Source organism: Lipotes vexillifer, unplaced genomic scaffold, assembly GCF_000442215.2.
Source record: "Lipotes vexillifer unplaced genomic scaffold, Lipotes_vexillifer_v1.1 scaffold317, whole genome shotgun sequence".
Lineage (NCBI taxonomy): Eukaryota > Metazoa > Chordata > Mammalia > Artiodactyla > Lipotidae > Lipotes > Lipotes vexillifer.
This window is the reverse complement of record NW_006782029.1, coordinates 472,660-485,924: the sequence shown is the minus strand read 5'-3', so window position 1 is coordinate 485,924 and position 13,265 is coordinate 472,660.

The window sequence follows — 13,265 nt, the reverse complement described above, 5'->3', positions numbered from 1 at the left end:
CTGCTGTAATTATAACCCAGGTGATTCTAATGTGAAGTCAATCTTGGCAATCTCTTTTTTAGCTTGTTTATCATTTCCATGTATCATAGAGGAGGCATTTGGAAAAAAATTTTTTTAAATTAATTAGTGGGGAGACTGTCCCAAGCTTATGTTACAGTTCAGGTACTTGGAGGTAGACATGAGTATATAGGGGTAACCTGAAGGAAACTAAGTAGGCAACAAGTCAAAAGAAAATTAGATAATTGGAAATGAGGAGGAGAAATGAGGTCAGACTTTACCCCCTTTAGAATTTTGTCCACAATATACTGTAAAACAAACAAATAACAACAACTACAAAACAAGAAAGCAAGAAAACTCAAAATTTATTTAAACTCAAATCTATAGAAAATATTTACATGAACACCTGAATTATTTCATGATTCTAAATCCTGGTATTTCTGTCTCCTTCCAGTCTTGTCATACCTATGACTACTGCCTTAGTTCAGGCCTACAACACGTTTTACTTGTGCTGTTGAAACAGTCAAATTGATTCTGTTTCCATTTTCTCCCTATATCTGTTTCATTCTCCACATTAAATCTAAAATAACTATTCTCAAAATCTGCTCTGCCCTCTCTAAATTCCTAAGTCCACCATACAACTCTGTGATCTGACCTCTGCTGGTCTCTCTCTGACTTGGCCTCTTGTCATGGCGACACATACATACCAGGCTTAGTGAATTATGTACAGTTCCCAGAACACAACCTATTTAGATTATGTTTTTAAGTTCAGTGCCTCCAAGCTTCCTCTTTCTGGCCTTTCATGACACAGCCTATATATCTTCTTTGCAAAACATTGATTCCCACCACTTAAATAACTTTGATCACTCTACTTTGTGTGCCGTATCATTTTCTATTATAAGATTTACTATACCATAATCCAGTCACTTGCTTACTGTCTTCTATGTCTTATGAAGTCTTTATAGCTCACAGTGTCTTGCACCTCAGTAAATGGATTAAAATGAATCTAAGAATTATAGGAGAATTTCACCATAAAATAACTGAGCTGATGTTTAGGCCAACTGTAAAACTGATATTGCATACATTTATCTGCTGACATGTCATACTGAATGAGGCAAGGGAATGTATTCTGTATCTCCTCTACCTTTGGTCTAGTTTACCTTTATTTTTATGAATGGAAGCAGGTGTAGGATATAGAGAGGGTCTAGGAATATCTTGTAATAAAAAAAAGCAAGTCTCTGAGCTCTATTTGCTCAAGGAAAAGCATACTTAAAAGCTGCTCATTTTGAGTTGTTATGGTATCAAGTTGACATTGTTGTTGCCTGAATCAATGAAGAATAGTCTGATAATGCAAACACTCAATGGAGATATTTGCATAAATGCTCTGTTTTGTTGTATTGATGTGACAAACTCTGATTCTCTTTCATTAAGGATATTTTTGTACAAAGCATTGTGAATAACACACACACACACACACACAAATCCATTTCCTCTCTACATTCAAATTTTACTGCCTCCCAAGAGCCTCAGATATTTTAGTGTGGAGAAAAGACCAAGAAAGAACCAGAGCTACTGGTGATTGTTAAAATTACAGAATGAGGGCTTCCCTGGTGGCGCAGTGCTTGAGAGTCCGCCTGCCGATGCGGGAGACGCGGGTTCGTGCCCCGTTTCGGGAAGATCCCACGTGCCGCGGAGCGGCTGGGCCCGTGAGCCATGGCCGCTGGGCCTGCGCGTCCGGAGCCTGTGCTCCGCAAATGGGAGAGGCCACAACAGTGAGAGGCCCGCATAACGCAAGGAAAAAAAAAAAAAAAAAAAAAAATTACAGAATGATCAGAATATGTAACCATTACTAACCAATCTACTTACCCTCTGCAACCCCATTTTTGGGTTAAAATTAAATTTAAAGGATCCAAATATCATGACATGACAGAGTGTTAATTTTCCAGCAGATAAACTTCAAAGACCTGTTCAATACCTTCATTATGTCATAGACGCACACAATAAAAAAAGCAAAGAACTCATCGGGTGAATATTTCGTTTGAACCTGGCTTTAAATCAGAGACTTAGAAACTATGTGATATTTTGCAAACTGTTTAATCTCTCTGAACTTTGTTTTCTGCATTTGTATATAATAAAATTTATAGAATTATAATAAAACTTACCAGGTAGGCTGGAAATCCAATGAGAGAGCATATGAGGAAGAATTTTATAGACTATATAATACCTAAGAGATTATACATCAATCATGATTACATGATTACATATTAATATAAAACTTGCAATTATTCATTGCCAAACAATTTTCTCATTAATATGATCAATTATTATTATAATTATATATATAATATATAATTATATTCTAGATTTTCAGTCATGAAAATTCAATCATAATGATATGAAAAATTATTGTGGATTAACCCTTGTGATATCACTCATAGAGAAAATGTATAATGACAGAAAGTACTATGAATTTAGTAATATGGAATTACAAAGCATTATAATGAAAGTACCTTGAATATATATTGGGTAAACAGGAAAATATTAGATATGGATATAGATATCATATACATATATCTACATACACATATAAATATATAGATATATTTCCATGAATTATGGGTGGAAAGGATTTGTGAACAATAAAGCTACAGTTGCTTAGGCATACTTGCTACTTAGAGGTCAAAAACAACAGTGCTAGATGGATATGATATATGCATAAACAGATTCCAAAAATCTGTTAGCCTAACTCCAATTTTTAACAACTTCCTGAGTGTCCTCTCATAACTTGGTGATAGGACCAGTGTTGTTTGGATTCTATCAACCAATGTTTTCCTTTTTTTCTTATTGAAGTATTGTTGATGTATAATATTATATAAATTACAGGTATACCATAGAGTAATTCACAATTTTTAAAGGTTGTAGTTCATTTATAGTTATTATAAAATGTTGGCTGTATTCCCTGTGTTGTATAATATATCCTTGTAGCTCATTTGGTGCATAATAGTTTGCTCCTCTTAATCCCCTACCTCCATGTCCCTCTCCCCACTGGTAACCACTAGTTTGTTCTCTATATCTGAGTCTGTTTCTTTTTTGTTTTACTCAATAGTTTGTTGTATTTTTTAGATTAAACATATGTGATATCATACAGTATTTATCTTTTTCTGTCTGACTTATTTCACTTAGCATAATACCCTCCAAGTCCATCCATGTTGTTGCAAATGGCAAAATTTCATTCTTTTTTCCTGACTGAGTAGTATTCCATTGTGTGTGGGTTTTTTTGTGTGTATGTGTGTGTGTATGCATACCACATCTTTAGCCATTCATCTGTTGATGGACACTTAGGTTACTTCCATATCTTGGCAATTGTAAATAATGTTGCTATGAACATCGTGGTGCATATATCTTTTCAAATTAGTGTTTTGGGGTTTTTTTGATATATATTCAGGAGTGGAATTGCTGGGTCATAAGTTTTTAGTTTTTTGAGAAACCTCCATACTGTTTTCCACAGTGGCTGCACCAATTTACATTCCTACCAACAGTGTACAAGAGTTCCCTTTCTTCCACATCCTCACCACCAGCCAACATTTGTTATTTGTGTTCTTTTTGATGATAGCCATTCTGACAGGTGTGAGGTAATATCTCATTGTGGTTTTGGTATACATTTCTCTGATAATTAGTGATGTTGAGCATCTTTTCATGTGCCTGTTGGCCGTCTGCATTTTGGGCAGACAACCATAGTTTTCTTCATTAATTTAAAAAAATTTGCCTGTTCACAGATGTAATACTACTTGAAAATTCCAAATTCCTTGATACAACTAGATTGTGTGTTTTGTTAGCAAAGTCCTCATGAAGGAGTCAATTCCTTATGTGAAGTGTTAATAAAATGAAGTAGTCAACTTAGATTGATGGTGTGTTTTATAAAGCAAAGCCTGCCATAAATATGGATTGGATTTGTAACCAGATTCTACTAACTTATCAATGGGGCAGCAATTTTTGGAGATTTTTACGTCAAAATCCTTGTCTCACTCCAAAATTTCTCATAAAAATTATGACATTTTAAAGAAAACCTCAAAAGAAAGTATTTGAATAATTCTGTTTGCCAGTATTTTACCTAAAGTCTGAAGAGGGACATGTGATATCAGGCAATGACATTCTATCCTTCTAGCCACCTAGATTTAAAAGTCATCTCAACACATCCTTTTCCCTCTTACTTTATATCCATTTGGCCCTTAATATTATGGGTGTTATCTCGGAAATAGCAGTGAAAGCCATTTTGTATTGAATTTATAAGCCAATTTTGGAATAATTGAAATCTTTGCAATATTGAATCTTCCAATCCATGAAGATGATTTATTCCTTGATTTATTTGAGTCCTTTTAAATATCTTTCATAAAATTTGTAATTTTCAGTCTGATAGATTAATTCAAGGTACTGAATATTTTTATGCTATTGTAAATCTTTAAAACTACAGTTTAAATGTCTTTATGCTTTCACTAATTGATTATTTTTATATTGGTTAATTTCATCAATGGTGTTTTATGTCTTCTGTACTCTTACTGATTACTTATCTATTTATTCTATCAACTATCCAGGAATGTAAGTTAAAGACTCACACTCCACTGTAAATTTCTCTAGTTGTCCTTTTAGTTCTGTTAATTTTTGTCTTATATATTTTAAAATTATATTATTGCCTGAACATAGATATATAATTGTTGTAAATCTGCTAGATTTGGTTTTAAATGAGTTGAAGGTACATATCAACTAAGGAAAATAGACATATTAACAATAATGAGCTTTTTTTTATCATTCTTGCTATTGGTAATCTGTATTTTCTCTCCTTTTATCCTGATTAGTCTTGCTAGAGGTCTACCAATTTGATTATTCATCTCAAAGAATTAGCCTCATATTTTTAAAGTCTCCTTCATTATGCTTTTTTTCTGTTTTAATTTCTGCTCTTTTTTATAATTTCCTTTCTTTTGATTGTTTTTTATTTAATTTGTGCTCCTTTTTTCTAGTTTCCATTATATCACAACAAACAGTAGAAAATACACTTATAGAAAAGAAAATATAATCTATATTTTCCAATAGCATTAAATACCCTAGAATAAATATGGTAAAAGTTTTTCAAGTTCTTTGTCAAGAAAATTATAGTTCAAAAACGTTCAAGAACACCTAAATTAATAAAAGGTGTTAACTATTCATTTCATGTTTTTCTTTCTTGTTTCCTGTTTAAGAAATCCTTCCTTATCATGAGATTCATGAGATTATGAGTCAGTGGGTGTGTGTAGGTGTAAGTATACACAGAGTCTTCTAAATTTCTATACTTTTGTCCATTCACACTTAAATATTTACTATATAGAAAATATTTTTGAGTATGTTGTGAAGTAAGGGTATATAATTTTTCAATTGCCAGTTAGTAAATGGTATATCATTTCCCCCACTGTTCTGCAAAGGCTGTTCTGTCAAAATCAAACTTTTCATAAATTAATGGTTTTGACTATAGCGTCTCTATTCTGTTTCACCAATTCACTCTTTGGACTCTTCGTTAATAATATACTCAGTTATTTACTATGGATTTCAGTAGGAGTTGTCCTACTTCAGAATTTTTGTTGCTGTTGTTAGCCTATTCCTTTTTCATAAAAATTTCAGAATCAACTTATCAAGTACCATTAAAAAAAGCATGTTGGGATTTTTCTTTGAAGCACATTGAACCTATTGAATAATTTGAAAAGAAATGACAGCTTTATAATATTGAGGCTTTTGTCTAACAACATGTTTCCTATTTATTAATTTAGGTTTTCCCTAACATCTATTCATTATAATTATCTTGATAAAGAGCTTGAACATCTTTTAATATATTCCTGTATAATTTACAGTTTTGGATGCTATTTAAAAATATAGAATTTTTTTTCTACTCACTTATTCTGAGTCTTTAACACATTTCTCACACACCTGCCCATCATTGTAGTTTTAACACACAACCAATTTGTCACTTAGTGCCTAAGAATAATGTTATGCTCCCACAGAGATGAGTCTATGCCAAACAATCATAACCCTGTTGAGCATGATCACCAAATTGTCTCTTCATAGTACTCTTCCTTTTATTTTTTTTGTTTTACATATCAATAGTTTATTCCTTTTTCTTTCTAAATAGTATTTCATTGTGTGGATATACCACAATTTGTTTATCCATTCATATATTGATGGACATTTGGGTTGTTTCCACTTTTTGGCTAGTACAAATAAAATTTGTATACACCTGTGCTTTCATTTCTCTTGAAAGAAATACCTGAGTAGAATGTTTCAGATCTTGGATTGGGTGCCGTGCTTGGCTTCTGTGCACAGATCCCAAGCTGAGGAGTTGGCTCAGCGGCAGGAGCTCTGGCCTGAAAGGCCTGAGGTGTGGGTTCTGCACGCAGCACCCTATGAGCAAGTGAAACTAGGAAGCATGAAGCACCAAGTAAAAAAAAAAGACAGAACCCTTTGGAAGATGATAAAGGCTACAGCCCAGTGTGACTTCTCAGACTGGCGTTGCTGATTTTCTCTGAAAAAGACTTGTTCAATGTGAGCTCAAATGAAAACATTAATAGTGAACCGAGGAGCCGAGTGGATGAAAGGCTCTTGCTGCTCCAGCCAGGAGTCAGGACTCTGCCTTTGAGATGGGAGAGCCAACTTCAGAACACTAGTCAACAAGAGACCTCCCAGCCCCACATAATATCAAACGGCGAAAATCTCCCAGAGATCTCCATCTCAACACCAGCACCCAGCTTCACTCAACGACCAGCAAGCTACAGTGCTGGACAACCTATGCCAACCATATAGCAAGACAGGAACACAACCCCACCCACTAGCAGAGAGGCTGCCTAAAATAATTATAATTCCACAGACACCCCCAAACACGCCACCAGATGTGGACCTGCCCACTAGAGAGGCAAGATCTAGCCTCATACACCACAACACAGGCACTAGTCCCCTCCACCAGGAAGCCTACACAACCCACTGAACCAACCTTAGCCACTGGAGACAGACATCAAAAACAACGGGAGCTACGAACTTGCAGCCTGCAAAAAGGTGAACCCAAACACAGTAAGATAAGCAAAATGAGAAGACAGAAAAACACACAGCAGATGAAGGAGCAAGATAAAAACCCACCAGACCTAACAAATGAAGAGGAAATAGGCAGTCTACCTGAAAAAGAGTTCAGAATAATGATAGTAAAGATGATCCAAAATCTTGGAAATAGAATGGACAAAATGCAAGAAGCAGTTAACAAGGACCTAGAAGAAATAAAGATGAAACAGACAATGATGAACAACACAATAAATGAAATGAAAAATACTCTAGATGGGATCAATAGCAGAATAAATGAGGCAGAAGAACGGATAAGTGACCTGGAAGATAAAATAGTGGAAATAACTACTGCAGAGCAGAATAAAGAAAAAAGAATGAAAAGAACTGAGGACAGTCTCAGAGACCTCTGGGACAACATTAAACGCACCAACATTCGAATTATAGGGGTTCCAGAAGAAGAAGAGAAAAAGAAAGGGACTGAGAAAATATTTGAAGAGATTATAGTTGAAAACTTCCCTAATATGGGAAAGGAAATCGTTAATCAAGTCCAGGAAGCACAGAGAGTCCCATACAGGATAAATTCAAGGAGAAATACGCCAAGACACATATTAATCAAACTAGACGCCCTGTTTCCCTTCTCTCCTGCCACCTTATAATTTGGCGACGGACCTTTCTCTACTGTGCCCAGATTGGGCTGGAGATTAAGCCAGCACGTGCCAAGATGGCATCAAATCACAGGGGTAGGCTGGGGACCCCAGGATGGTTATGAGTAGGCCGTTGCTTTTGAGCCAAACTACAGGGATTTATGCTACTGTGTTTATTTCTCTTTGTTACTTGCCAGCACAGTGATACCTAAACCTGCAAGAATTTAAGGATAACTGACATTACTTTAAAATACCCATTCCCAGGCCCCCACCAGAGAACTGAATCCAAATCTCCTGACATTCCGTATATTTAAATGAGTGTCTGGGGCAGTCTCCGTTGACCGGCAAGGTTAGGAAACATTGCCCTTGCCTTGAGTAAAGCTGTTTACCAGTGGTCCCCAACTTTTTTGGCAGCAGGGACCAGTTTTATAGAAGACAATTTTTCCACAGACTGGGTGGGAGGAGGGTGGCTCAGGCGGTAATGGGGAGCTGTGGGGAGCAGTGGGGAGTGATGAGGAGAGGCAGATGAAGCCTTGCTCACTGGCCCGCTGCTCACCCCCTGCTGTGCAGCCTGGTTCCTAAAAGGCCACAGACTGGTACTGGTCCGTGGACCAGGGGTTGGGGACCACTGAGTTAAACTTTCTGGATTTGACTTGATTGTGCCACAGGATATTAAGAAATGTCTTTTGTCATCTCACATATGGGCCTCAAATATGAAAGGAAGAATCGATCAGAGGAGGCTCTGATGGAGCAAAGATGATGAGTGTCCCAAAATACAGACAAATCTCCAGGACTGGGTGTAGGGTTCTGTGGTCTGTCTGCTTCTGGCCCTGCACTCACTGGGGCCTTTTTCAATGTCAACTTTGGAGGAGCTGAGCCTTATATTTATTATAAAAGCAGTGATTCCATGTCCTCATACTTTATTTAGTTATTGCTCTTCTCTTCTTTCCCCATCATGCTTCCGGAAAGAACTGTTCATACCTCCTGTCTCCATTTCCTTAATTCTTATTCACTCCTGACTATAGTGGAATGAAGCCTGGCCTGGGTGATCTGCCCTGTGTGATCCTGAGCAGGTTAATGAATCACTCCAGCCTTAGTTTCTCCACTTGACTTCTACACGAGGTAATACATTTCACGCCCCCTACCCACCTCTGCCCCGCATAAGGAGATGAACTTTCTCTTCCTGAAAGCATTAGAGACCTAACTGTAAGATTCAATTATTCAGTTATTTTTCAGAGCTCAATTTACTTTTCTCATCAACAGCTAAGACCATACTCAGTTTTTGAAATTCTTATTTTTTTCTTACATTTATGTCATTTTTCCCAGTTTTTGCCTCCTGGTTCTTTTTCCTTTACATATACCTTATACTTAGGTGTATTAATGGAATTATGCAGCCATTAGAAAGTATCTCTATAAAGACTGTGGAAAGATGATTACTTGAACGTCTTAAGTAGAAATAGTGCAATGCAAAATGCTACATGTTAAATATAGGTAAGGTGCTGTTGGTCTTAAGAAGGCATTATGGGCTTCCCGGGTGGTGCAGTGGTTGAGAGTCCGCCTGCCGATGCAGAGGACACGGGTTCATGCCCCGGTCCGGGATGATCCCACATGCCATGGAGAGGCTAGGCCCATGAGCCATGGCCGCTGAGCCCGCGCATCTGGAGCCTGTGCTCCACAACGGGAGAGGCCACAACAGTGAGAGGCCCGTGTACCGCAAAAAAAAAGAAGGCATTATGGCCACATGACCAAAGATAACAGAATCTTACCCTAGACTGTGGCCACACCCACACTCACACCTAAGATCCCTCAGGGACACAAAGGGAACGTAACAAATGAGAATTAAAGTATCATTTGCTATATGTATTCTGGTAAGCTGGGCCTGAGCACTGCTTTGGGCTTCAGATCTGAAGACTTCCTCTATCTTCCAGGCATAAATAAACTCTTACCTCGGCAGGAGCGCATCAGATATGTATGCCTGGTCCTCTGCCTGAGAGGGAACAGATCCTGGTTTCAGCAGTGAACAAAGAGGCAGCAAAAAAGATAAATTCTCGCTTGAGTGTGCTGGAGCAGGCTCACATGACTTGAGAGCTGATTCTGATAACTCTTCCCAACTCTGCAGTCAGCATTCAGTGAACTCAAGTTGACAGCTTGCAGTCAGCCATGGTGGGAGAATTTACAACATGGAAACTGGTAAACACTGCAAAGTGTGGCTCCCTATCCCCCACCCTTGCCCAAAGCTGCGTGTTAACTGTTGATTAGCACACCACTGGGAGAGGGCAGAAGACGTGTTACTCCCCTACTCTGAGCTGCCTCTGGTTATGTGCACCACTCTTTCATTGCAGGAAGAGAGAGCAATGTCTAGATTCATTATCTGCAATAATAAAGATGACGATAATGACAATAAACACTTAGTGAGCATGTCTAGATGCTGTGCTTCACTGTACCAAGTGCTTCCCCTGCATAGTCTTAATTTATACTCAAATGACTTTATGTAATAGGAACTGTCATTACCTCTATTTTACATATGAGGAAACTGAAGACCAGAGTAAGTAATTTGTCAAATGTTCCACTGCTGGTGAATAGAAGATTCTGGATTCCAGTCCAGGCAAGGCCTCTCTAGAGTCTCAGCTCTGATCTCCGTGATAACCCCTTCCTGGGGAAAGTAGGAAGAGAGGTTGGAAAGTGTCATCCCCAACTAGCAGTTGACAGCATGTATTACTATGATAGAAACATTAGATGTTATAGAAAAACCTGAATGAACTTTCTGACCAACCCAATATTTAAAAGATGCATCCTTGTGTATTGTGATACAACTTTTATATAAGATTTTCAAACTTGCAAAATAATACAACATATTTTCATGGATATTTACATATGTGGTAAAAGTGTAAAAACATACATGGAGATAATGTGGGTACCTGGCTATTTTTTATGTTACCACTTTTTTGTATATTTAAACTATTTTGTAATAAAAATTTTATGTATTTCTATATAAGGTAATCAGATTGGTTTTAATGTGAGATTACAGGTAGTTCTACTCATTTATTTTATTTAAAAAAATTTTTTTAAGATGTTTATTTATTTATTTATTTGCCACGCTGCACTGCTTGCGGGATCTTAGTTCCCTGACCAGGGACTGAACCTGTGCCCCCTGCAATGGAAGCACGAAGTTCCAACCACTGGACTGTCAGGGAATTACCTCTAATCATTTATTTAAAAATTTTTTAATATTGTTGTATTGTCCTTTATTTATTTTTTTTTTTTTTTCTTGGCTGCATGGCGTGGCATGTGGGCTCTTAGTTCCCCCAACCAGGGATCGAACCCATGCCCCCTGCATTGGGAGTGTGGAGTCTTAACTGCTGGACTGCCAGGGAAGTCCCGGTATTGTCCTTTCAATTACAAAAATTTTTTAAAGAGTGAGTGCATGCTAAAACTGGTAAAACCTGAATAGCCTGTAGTCTATTTAGTTGTTAATGTTAATTTCCTAGTTTTGGTACTGTACTATTGGGAGGGAGGGAGACAAAGAGGGAAGAGATATGGGAACATATGTATATGTATAACTGATTCACTCTGTTATAAAGCAGAAACTAACACACCATTGTAAAGCAATTATACCCCAATAAAGATGTTAAAAAAAAAAAAGAATGTTTCAGTGATATACTAAGTGTATATTTAACTTTTTAAGAAACTGTCAAACTGTTTTCCAAATTGGTTGTACCCCTTTAAATTTCCACCAGACGTGTATGAGGGTTCCATCTCTCTATCTCCTCACCAACACTTTGAAAAACTTTTTTTATATTGAAGTATATTTGGCTTTTTTCCATACCATCAATTTATCTCTCATAAAATACTCCTTAGCATTTGCTTGATAAACATGTGTCCACATACTTTGGCATTTATTATTTTTGTTAACTGTGTTTATGTGCATTCCATAAATAACATATAGATGGATTTAAACAAATTCCTTCTTAAAATCTTTAGGCTTAAACTTGTATCTACAATAGCATGTGAATATATTTTACTACTTTATTGTGTGCTTTTTATTTCTTTTTTGAGTCAATTTTGTTTTTCTCTTCCTTTTTTATTCGATTCCCATTTTTCCTTTGTCATCCTCTTTCCTTCCTTTTTTTTCCTTTTATTTCTATAGAATTTTTAGATGTTATGTCTGTTATTTTCCTTGGTATGTTTAAAATGCATATTTAACAATATAAATGATAATATCTTTGTCCGCCTTTTCAGTAATACAAAGATTTTCATATGCTTTTCTTCTAATTTTCACCCTCCCATGTATATGATATTTCATCCACTGTTTAAATGAAGTCTTTATACTTCTATATCAGGTATTACTGTTATGTACAATCAAAGTTTGAAGAGATTTATTCACATATTTATGGATGTTCTTGCCCTTTGCTTACTCTTATTTTTATATCCCAATGAAGTACATCCTTCATATTTTCCTAGTGTGGGCTTTTTGGATATAAACACAGCTTTTGTTTGTCCTAAAACGTTTTAATTATATCTGCTGCTATTAGAAACAAAACACCAAATTTCAATGGCTTAAGATCATAGAAGTTTTTTTCTCATTCACATTAAGCAGAATCGGGTATTTAGCAGGCAGTTTTCCATTTAGTGATTGGGAATTCCTTCTTATCTTGTGTCTCTAACAGTTGCTAAGATGTCCAAGTTCTTCACTTCATGAAAGCACATGAGTGAAAAGAAGAGTTGAGGATTATTCAAACACATGTTATACCAGGAAGTGGTATATATAAGCCCTATCCACCTTTTGTTAACCAGAACTCAGACATGGTTCCACCTTATTTCTAGCACCCAAGAGGAGGACAGTCTAGTTGTTTGCTCAGGAGAAGGAACAAGGTTTTGGTGAAATCTGAGCATTATCTGCCACATATTTCTTTAGGCAGATATGTATGTATATAGAGTCCAAGGTTCACCGTTATTTCTCTCAGCATGTTGAAGATACTATTTCATTGTCTCCTTTTCCATTATTGCTTTTGAGAAGTCAGCTGACAACCTTAATTCATTTCTAAGTGGTCTTTGATGTTTTGTCATGCATATTGGAAATATTCTTTTAGTTCACTAGTATGCCCTTTTCCTTTCTCTCTCTCACTATACACACAATATGTGTACGTACATAATATAGTTTACAATATATTTAGAAAGGTTCTTGATTCTTTTATTAACAGCTTTATGGAATTATTAATTCATATACAATACAAATCACTTAAAGTATACAATTCAATGACTTTAGTACATTCATAATGAATTCTTTTTTAACATCTATTTTTTCTTTTATTTTTGTTCTTAATACTTTCCTATTCCTTTTTAATAAAATTTATGTATGTGTACATACATATATATGTGTGTATATTTGAAGAAACAGTTATTCTAAAATAGTTTAGACTATTTTGGACTCTTAAACTAAATTAATTTTATTTTGATAGAATTTATATACCAGTTATTTATCTTGTGGTCTTTTTATCTCAACATTACATTTCTTTGCTTACTTTGCAATTGGAGGCTAATTGTGATAGGGAT